Here is a 10,400-nt window from a genome sequence, read left to right on the forward strand (position 1 = left end):
TGTATTCTGTTGTTGATATTTGCATCTATGTCCCCTGATTTCTTCCCAAGGTTTCCTATCTTCAAAGTTGTCTCCCTTTGAGTTTTCTTAGTTGTTTCTATTTCTGATTTTAGATCCTGGATGGTTTTGCTTAGCTCCTTCACTTGCTTGTTTGTGTTTTCCTGTAATTCTTTAAGAGATTTTTGTGTTTCCTCTTTCATGACCTCAGCCTGTTGACCAAAGTTCTCCTGTAGTTCTTTAAGTGATTTTTGCGTTTCCTCCTTATTGGCTTTTGTATTCTCCTGAATTTCTTTCAATGAGTTTTGTGTTTCCCTTGTAAGGGCTTCTAACTTTTGATCCATTTTCTCCTGAATTTCTTTAAGTATGTCCTTCATGTGTTCCTGTACCAGCATCATGACCAGTGATTTTGAATCCAAATCTTGTTCTTCTGGTGTGATGGTAGTTTGGGGTGGCCTCAGTATAAGCAAAGAACAAGTTATATATGTATGAAAATGTTATAATAAACACATAACACTTATAATGTATACAATAGATATATATCAATGATAAAAAAAAAATCAAAGTATTTATGTATTTTACTTATAAAGACAAAATGAAATCAGCATCAACTTAACCTGCAGATATTTGCTAGAATTTGGGGCTATAAAGATGATTAAGAACCATAAGCCATATGCTATATTGAAAAATGCAAATGGAGGTCACAGGAAAGTAATTACTTATAAAATTATGGTGGATTATAATCATTCTAGAGCAATATTCTAAAACACAATTTAACAAGTAAGTTCATAAAATAGAAAAATAATTACCTATCTCTATTCTAAGACATAATTTTTTTAGATTGGATTAATTTCTTCTTTAACATTTATAATAGGGCCTTTTCATCATTTATATACTAGACCCATGTTAAGCACTACTCTAAGCACTGCTTGTCATATGGGACACTGAATATGGATATATCCTTTTTCAATGATGAAGCTTGAATAACAAAGTCATACTAAGGGGTCAAAAAGCCCTATTAAATTGGATATATTGCATCTTTTAATTTATGCTTCTGTGACTTTAATCCTTATTTCTAATGCAAAGCCATAGTGTTTCCATGACTTTCACACACATCTTTGATGACTTTACTATAATTATTATCATTACTTGTAATACTGGTAATTTGTTTTGTGTGACAAAAATCTGACATATGTTTGCACATATATCATCATTCCATGAGTACTGGAAATTATTGACTTGAGGTTATGCTCAGTGGATAAGAATACTTGCTGTGTAAGAAAAAAGCCCTAATTCAGATTCCAACATCTGTATGCACAATTTGTCCATGGTTGCATGCTCACCTGTAACCTCAGTTCTGTGCTGGGAAGTGTGATAGAGACAAAAATAAAATCACTTGAGTTTCTCTCTACCTGCCTAGCTCCAGCTTCCCTTATCTGTTCAGGCATAAAGAAGAATTCTGTGAGAAGCTCTGTCTCCAGTAAATAGGTATAAATTAATAAAGAAGGACACTGGAAATTCTTCCTTGCATGTATACATATGCATACATAATACATACATACATACATACATACATACATACATACATTCATGTATACACATCCACACATGCACACATATGCAGAAAGAGACAGAGAGATGTACAAGCTTTTATAGTTCAAATTGGTGGAAACAGATTTTTACATTAGTTAGTATGATTTTAAATTCACAGTTTTTCAAGCATGTAAAAATAACTACCTTATACAGTAAGTACTGGAATTCTATAAATCCATAAGGATACAAAGTCAAGAAAAATAATACAGATAGAAAGAAATAGTTATACATAGAAAGACACCATCCTGCTTCATGTTGACAGTAATCTGAAAGATAAGCACCCACTCTGAACTATCATGTCAACTGTTCTAAAACTGCTCTTAGTGGGGGTGATACTTTTGTGTAGCAGTGAATAGTTAAATTGCTTTGAGTTTCCTTCCAGGGGTGGGGAAGAAAGGGAGTGTGATTGTACTTCTAGTCACCTGCCTGAGTTTTCTGGATTTGTGAATGAAACACACACACACACACACACACACACACACACACACACACACACACTCACACACATGCACACATCAGCTATATTTTATATGACTTGACTAACTCAATGGTTAGGCACTTCCATACACTCCCCTCTGCTATTCTTTAGTGAACACTTTCTAAATCTATATTTTATTTTTGCTGCATCATGGGGCATGTGGTGTTCAGTCCTATGGTCCCTCATGGTAGAATTCCTTCGTCAGCTTCCTGCATTCCTACCCTGCCCAGCCATTGGCTTTTGGTTCTTTATTGATTAAACAGAAACCAATTGGAAACAGGGACCCTCAGCATCTTCTGAACATGCAGAGTTCAATGTGATTTTGGGAGCCAAATTAAGACAAAGCATTGGAACCAATCCTCAACATTTCTGTACTGGTCACTAGGAGTCATCACAGTGTAACTTTAGATGACAGAATGCATTTTGTTTATCTTGCTTATAGCCAGTTCTCTGAGATAAGGGAAGTATTGGGAGAAAGATGGACTGTAATGGGCTGTAGGACATGGGAAGACAACTGAAAATAGAGCTATTTTTTTGAAACAGTTAACTGTACCATCATAGACCACATTGGTCATGATCTCTGGTTTTAAGTGCTCCTTTAAATACTCCAGTTTATATGCCAGGCACATTCCTTACCACCACTGGTGTTCAATGAAGGCACTCATAGCCAGTAAAAGTGCCAAGAATTTATGACAGTTAAGTGCTCCATCCTAAATGGGATCTATCTCACTTCCTCTGATGCTTAAGCAAGATTGGTGGAAGAGTGTGTGGAAAGAATATAAGAGCCAGAGGACAGAGAGATACAGCAAAATAATTCTTATAGAAATGACACAACTATGACATACATAATGTCACTGAAGCTATGTTTGCACAAAAGCTCCACAAACTTGCATGTGTAGACATTCCATCACTGGTGGGAGTGGCCTATAAGACTCTCTTTCTCTGAGAGACTAGTTAATGGATGTTAAAGGAAGGAGTAATTTTCTTTACTGATATAGCCACTGATAAAGTGTTCCTGTTCCATTTCCCACTCATGCTTGTGTAAGCAACTATAATTATATTAAGTTGGTCACACACAAAAGGAAGGCATGAAAGTAAGAGGAGCACTAGCTGGGAATAAAATGGCCTTAGCAAGAGTGAAAGATGCATGAGAGAGGAAAAGGAGGGATTGAAATGATTAAAATTCTTTACATACATCAATGAAACTGCCAAATAGCAAAAAAGGAACTCAAACAAAAGAATTGGCTGTCTTTTTGGCTTTGTGGGATAATAATAGCTAACATTTATTTAAGTGTGACTTATAGTACTGTCGGTAAACAGTTCAAGGTTAACCAAATTAAATTATATATTTAAATTCTATGTTTTAAAATATATAACTTTATATTTATATTAGAATATTTATATTTTATATTAAAATATATTTTATATATAATTATATATTTTATTATATTTATATATGTAAGCATACTGTATTTGTATGTGGGAACATTCTTATGATTTGTATATATCAGCCAAAGACTATTTGGAGGAATTGGTTCTTTCCTTTAACCATATTGGGTCTGGGTATCAAATCTAGGTTGTCAGACATAGCCACAATACTTTTAGCCATTGGGGTATCATTATAGACTTTAAATATTGTACATAATAGATATGTGTGTGCTTTTATCTAGAAAAACAAATATCAAAGTTAGCTGATGAAAATCCCATCAGATGCTCAGAAGATCCTAACTAGATAAAATGGTTTAAGTTTCACCAATTTAAACTGTATAGAGCAGTTTAAATATAACACATATTTCACATATAACACAACTACCAAGAATTATCTCCTTCCCCTCTTCCTTCTTCTTTGTCATCCTCCTTCTTCTTATTCTGACTCCTCCTACCCATCTCCCCTCCCTCTCTCCATCCATTTTTTCTCTCAGTTACTTTTCTTTGTTTCTTTCTTTGTTTCTTTGTTTCTATGTTTGTTTGTTTCTTTCTTTCTCTCTCTCTTTCTTTATTTTTATCTTTTTCTTTTTTCTTTTGTTGCATCTAAGTCTAATAGTACAGTACAGTAAATCTCCAGCCTCACATCTACAAATACTGGGATTGCAAAAGCCACTATGAGTGCCTTATGCAAATAAATTCTCCTGCATAGATAAATATTCCATCACTTTGTTCATTTTGGGAGATGGAAGAACCATAACCACAGAGGTACCTTGTCTTGGAAAGATAATGTGTGCTGAACAGATATCAAGTGTGTCACATCTAACCTGTATGGCATGTTAAAATCTAATAGGGTAATAAAACAAAGAGAACTTGGGGGAAATCCAAGGATATAAGCAGGTACATAGCAAGTGTGGCATACATCCTGGGATCCTAGAAAAGATGCCTTACAAATTTGACAGAGCCATAGCCCACCCTGTGTTTGAGAACTTTTAAAGAGGACAGTTGACACTGATTGAAAAGAGAAGATGTCATAGTGCAGTTTTAATAGCGACTTTCCTCCCAGGCTGTGGCTGTGGCTGTGGCTGTGGCTGTGGCTGTGGCTGTGGCTGTGGCTGTGGCTGTGGCTGTGGCTGTGGCTGTGGCTGTGATTGTGGCTTCTGGAGCTTCATGTGCTCTCACTCATTCAATTATCTTTTCTGTTAGTAGCAAATGGAATTTGTAGGTTAGGATTATTTAACTTCAAACTCCAAATCTTACAAAGTCCACGCTGTGATCCATTACTAGATATTTTACTTCCACCTATTTTAGAAGACCAAAGCCAGGAACTGTCCCATGGTTTACTCTCATCCACAAATATTCCATGAAGACATTTTGAAAGGACTAAATGAATCAGCAGTTAATACCATAATAAAAGAAACATAGGCACACAGGGAAGTAAGCATCTTTTGTTCTTAAAGTAAACACCTAATATCTGAATTTGTTTGCACATAATATTTGTCAGAATAAACAGAAATTTTAATCTCAGAAACTGCTTTGTCAAGATAAATATATATAACTCTGAAATCTGTCATAATTAGCCATTGCTCTAAGTAAAAAAAATACCTTTCATATACCACTTATGATTTTTTTTTCTACTTCCATTGTGGCCCTTCCTACCTCCATGAGGGTCACATACTCACCAAGAGACTGTAAATGTCATCCCTTATACCTACAAATGCACAGACAACTTAAGAAATTTTAATTAGCTTTAGTGCATTAAAGGAAGTGCAATGAAATTAACTTTCTCATGTTTTCAAATTTTGAGAATTTGAGATTACTCTCAACAGAGTAACCAATATGAATAGAAAAAGGCATTTTGAGAAACTTATTCCTCAGTACTGAGATTTGGATCCAAAGCTTCTTGATTCACACACACACACACCACACACACACACACACACACACAAAGCCATTTTCCCAATTATCTTTTGTGTTCTTCCTACTGGCTACTTTCACAATACTAATGCTATTAATGCATGTTCTCATGACCCCATTTTGACACAATGCAGATAAAGTGGATGAAAGATGTGTGCATATAACTGATGATCTTGTTTTCTAAATGCATTTGAACTTGATCTGCTGAAATGCTCATTACAGATTGTATGACAGCATTGTGTAAAGAAGGGCAAGGCATCATTTCAAGGAAGCAGGTTCTTGGAAACTAAATGACTTGGAGGATTGCTATATCGTAGGAATTGACTTGAAGATTTCCAGAACTGTGTAATGAAATACCCTGCTTAATCCTGTCATCACTATTAAATGTTCTACAAATTTGAACACAGCAGATTCTAATTTAACTCAGAAATAGATTTTAAAGTAGAAATAAAGAGTAACTCTATAATGTAAAGAATGTTTTTTAGGAATATCAATAATGTAAAGTCTTTTATTCTGAAGCAAACTCTCTTCATTCTGCTTAAGCAAAGTCATCATCCTATTCCAACTTTTTCAGACACAGCATGGAAGTGGCATATATGAACATTCAGCAATTGTTGATAGTGTGCACAAGACCTACATAAGCTCAAGTCAGACAAAAATCCCAGCATGTTGAAGGGTGGTTGGCATTAAGTTTCCCCCTTAGCTAATGAACTACTGGGAGAAGAAATTTCAGTTTTCTTTATATGTGTGGCCATTTCTGCATAGAACACAGTGTATTAAAAAGGCACACATCAAACATAATATGGGCAGCAAAACGATTTTATGTCTTCAATAAATCCAAATTGATCTAAATGAATTATAACTACAAGAAAATAAAATACTTTGTTAATGGAAATTACAAAGCAGAAATCCATGTGTTAAATAAAGGTATAAAGGCATCCAGGCAAGCAGCAGATATGTCTTTAAAAATATCAATTGGACTTAAGAGCTAGTATTCTACTGAACCAGATAGTTTATACTACTTCTACCACACATTATATAACTAAAAGAAGATACTTTACATTCAAGACCCAGTTTAAGATTGAAAAACAAAGAAAACTAGTTTTTCTTTAGTTAATGTGTTCACCAAGCCATGAACAAAGTCTCAACATTGTATACTATGCTTAGTTCTCATTACTAAAATTATACAGTTATATTAACTTGATGACAGGGTTCAAATGAATTTGTCAGTATAGGTGAACAGATTTACAGTTGTAATACCATAGAGAATGGTTCTATTAGTGTCTATATTTGTTGAGTTTTTATTCAATAAGAGCTGAGAGATAGGACATTGCAATGACAGTTTTACTGCATGGTTTTCAACTAAAGCGATGGGTGGCACCCTTTCCTTCTTTATTGCTGTTATGTTAGAAAATGCACACAGTCCTTTCTCTAGTTCAAACAACTCATCAAAGAGCTATTTCTTAGGAAGCCAGATACAATTCTGAAAAATACAAAGGTTCTGTTAAATACTAATGTGGATGAAAATGTGAAAAGATTTCTAATAAACAAAACAGATCAAAATTATATTCAGTCTTCCCACACTACATTTTCTGTGATACATACACAAGCACAATTGTCTTCATGTTTTAAATAGTAATTCTTCCCTAACTTGTAACATTGTTCTTATGAGAATGAGAATATTTAAGTATATAAATTAGGTTCCTGCATTTAAATGACAATATCTATTCTAACATTATGTTAAATTTATGCTAAATTTAAAAAAGATACACCAGTTGTTTCTCCTTTTAATTGACTCTCCTTTGTGATTTTTTAGAACTCTCTGCTTTCCTTTAGAAAACTTAGTCTCACAGCTTTTTACAATTTTTTCCATTGAAAATAACACACAATGGAGTAAAATTGGGGGTAATGGAAAAGAAATTTAAATTCAGCAGAACAAAGATTCTCACTGTTTAGTGATGGTAGAATCAATGATGTTTTATTTCATGTGTTTCTTTTCTTGGTACTTTACAAAAGCTGGCCTTGCTGGACAAGAAGCAAGTCATGGTTATGGAAAGACAGGATAATAATCACATGTCTTCATATCAAAACAGCTTTGGAGTCCAGAAAGCTGGCAAAGTTATGACTTCAACTATGAACTTACATTTATAAGTAAAATATTAAATATTAAGATCTCACAGAAATTTAACTTTGCATTTTTCAACATTAAGATATGGAAAAATACCCGGCAGTGGTGGCACATGCCTTTAATCCCAGCACTTGGGAGGCAGAGGCAGGTAGATTTCTGAGTTTGAGGCTAGTCTGGTCTACAGAGTGAGTTCCCGGACAGCCAGGGCTTCACAGAGAAACCCTGTCTCAAAAACCAAAAAAAAAAAAAAAAAAAAAAAAAAAAGGAAGAAGAAGGTATGGAGAAAGGTACCATTTAACATAGTTGCCAAAGTTAAATACTGATCTGTAGAAATAGATAAAATATAATAGATAAATATAATAGACAAAATATTGTAGGCAAAATATAAGAGACAAAATAATAAAGTTTGGATCAAAAAATGAGACCTTCCTCCATGTCCATCTGGAAGTAATGAAATACAACTCTCCATACCAAAGGAAACAGATATTTCTAGAGAGATTTAAGATAGCATGGCTTGGTATTCAGTTGGATGTGTATTTTATAACAACATGGAATGAGCCTGTTACAAGATTTCTAAAATCTGAATTTTGCTAAAAATGGGTATCTTAAAGTATATCACAATCTCTCTTTAGGAGTCATTTCCTTAAGTACAAAAGGAGAGTTCTAACTTCAGCATTTTATATTACTGTATCATAAAAGAATGTAGAGAAAAAGAAACTTTATCATAAATAGCAATGGATATTTTTATTTCTCATTTAAGAGGGAAAAGAGAAAGAGGAGAGAGAGAGAGAGAGAAAGAGAGAGAGAGAGAGAGAGAGAGAGAGAGAGAGAGAGAGAGAGAGAGAGAGAGAGAGAGAGAGGAGAGATATTTTCACAAGAATGCTGTGCTCTACTTGTGGAGGTCACAACAAAAATTACTGTGAGTTTTCTCCTGTTACCCTGATGAGACAGTCTTTCAGGGTTCTTGAATTTTGTGTCTATGTGGGTTCTGCATATGGAAGTAAGATCATGAGGCTTCCAAGGTAAGTATGCTTTACCTCCTGGTCAAAGTGGCTTAAACAACAATTCAATGAGGTGCTTGGCCATAAATGGGCCACCTATCCCACAACTATGTCCCTAGAAGTTTCAGGGAACATTGTAGAAGAGGAGACCTTCCAGGGGTCCAGGTCTGTTGACTTTATTGGTCTTCCTGTGGAGTTCTCATCTACTTCTCAGCCCTTGATCCTTCCAACATCTCTTCCATAGGTGTCCCTACCCTCCATTTAATATTTGGCTGTGGGTATCTGCTTCTGTTTTCATCTACTGCTGGGTATAGCCACTGAGAGGACAGTATGGTGCTCCTAAAAATAAGTGATTCCCCATTGGATGATTCTACACTCAAATCCATACGAGTGGCTGTTGTGTAGCAATTTCCTGTGAGATAAAGCATTTCTTCTTGAAGGAAAATTCTTTAGAACTCAGGATGTTTTAAAGGGAGGTTAAATATTCCATCATACATTAAGTTCAGGAAGTAAACAATGGAGAGGCTTCAGGAAGTCATGGACACAGAACAGATATACTAGGTTCCTCCATCCCAAAGCATATCTAAATTGTAAGTGACTTCTGAGAGACAAAAATTTCAGACTCAATCCAGTTGACTAAAGAAAACACTGAAAGAGGCAGAGTTTCCAGGATGAAGTCCATACCAGCTGAAATGCCAACAAAAGACATTCTTCATCCTGTTAAGTTTTTTGGAAGTTGTACAGTAAGATCTGAGTTTTCAGGTTTCTAGGTGTGAGGAGTCATCATCCATGACAGGTGAGCTGGGTGAGTAACCTCTCAGACATATTCCTGTGAAAAACCCCATAAAATTTATTGGTTTACCATGTTAAAAACCCTATTAAAAACATTAGGAATAGAGATTAAACAGAAAATACTCAAGTGAGGAAATTAGAATGGCCAAGAAGCACCTAAAGAAATGTTTGTTGTGCAAATGTACCACATTTTCTCTATCCATTCCTCTGTTGAAGGGCAGCTGGATTGTTTCCAGCTTCTGGTAATTATAAATAAGGTTGCTAGGAACATAGTGGAGTATGTGTCCTTATTACATATTGGAGTATTGTCTGAGTATATACCCAAGAGTGGTATAGCTGGGTCCTCAAGTAGTACTATGTGCAATTTTCTAAGGAACCACAAAACTGATTTCCAGAGTGGTTTTGCCAGCTTGCAATCCCACCAGCAATGGAGGAGTGTTCCTCTTTCTCCACACCCTTGCCGACATCTGCTGTCCCCTGAGTTTTTGATCGTAGACATTCTGACTTGTGTAAGATGGAATCTCAGGGTTGTTTTGATTTGCATTTCCCTGATCATTAAGAATATCATCGGTACAGGTGGAAAGTTCCTGAACAGAACACCAATAGGGTATGCTCTAAGATCAAGAATTGAACAAATGGGACCTCATAAAATTACAAAGATTCTATAAGGCAAAGGACACCATCAAAAGGACAAATCAACAACCAACAAATTGGGAAAGCATCTTCACCAACCCTAAATCAGATAGAGGGCTAATATCCATTATATACAAAGAACTCAAGAAGTTAGACCCCAGAAAGCCAAATAACCCTATTAAAGATGGGGTACAAAGCTAAACAAAGAATTTTCACCCGAAGAACTTTGGATGGCTGAGAAGCATCTTAAAAAATGCTCAATTTCATTAGTCATTAGGGAATGCAAATCAAAACAACCCTGAGATTTCACGTTACACCAGTCAGAATGGCTAAGTTTAAAAATTCAGGAGACAGCAAGTGTTGGCGATGATGTGGAGAAAGAGGAACACGCCTCCACTGCTGGTAGGGTTGCAAATTGGTACAACCACTCTGGAAA

This window comes from Apodemus sylvaticus, chromosome 1, assembly GCF_947179515.1.
Source record: "Apodemus sylvaticus chromosome 1, mApoSyl1.1, whole genome shotgun sequence".
NCBI lineage: Eukaryota > Metazoa > Chordata > Mammalia > Rodentia > Muridae > Apodemus > Apodemus sylvaticus.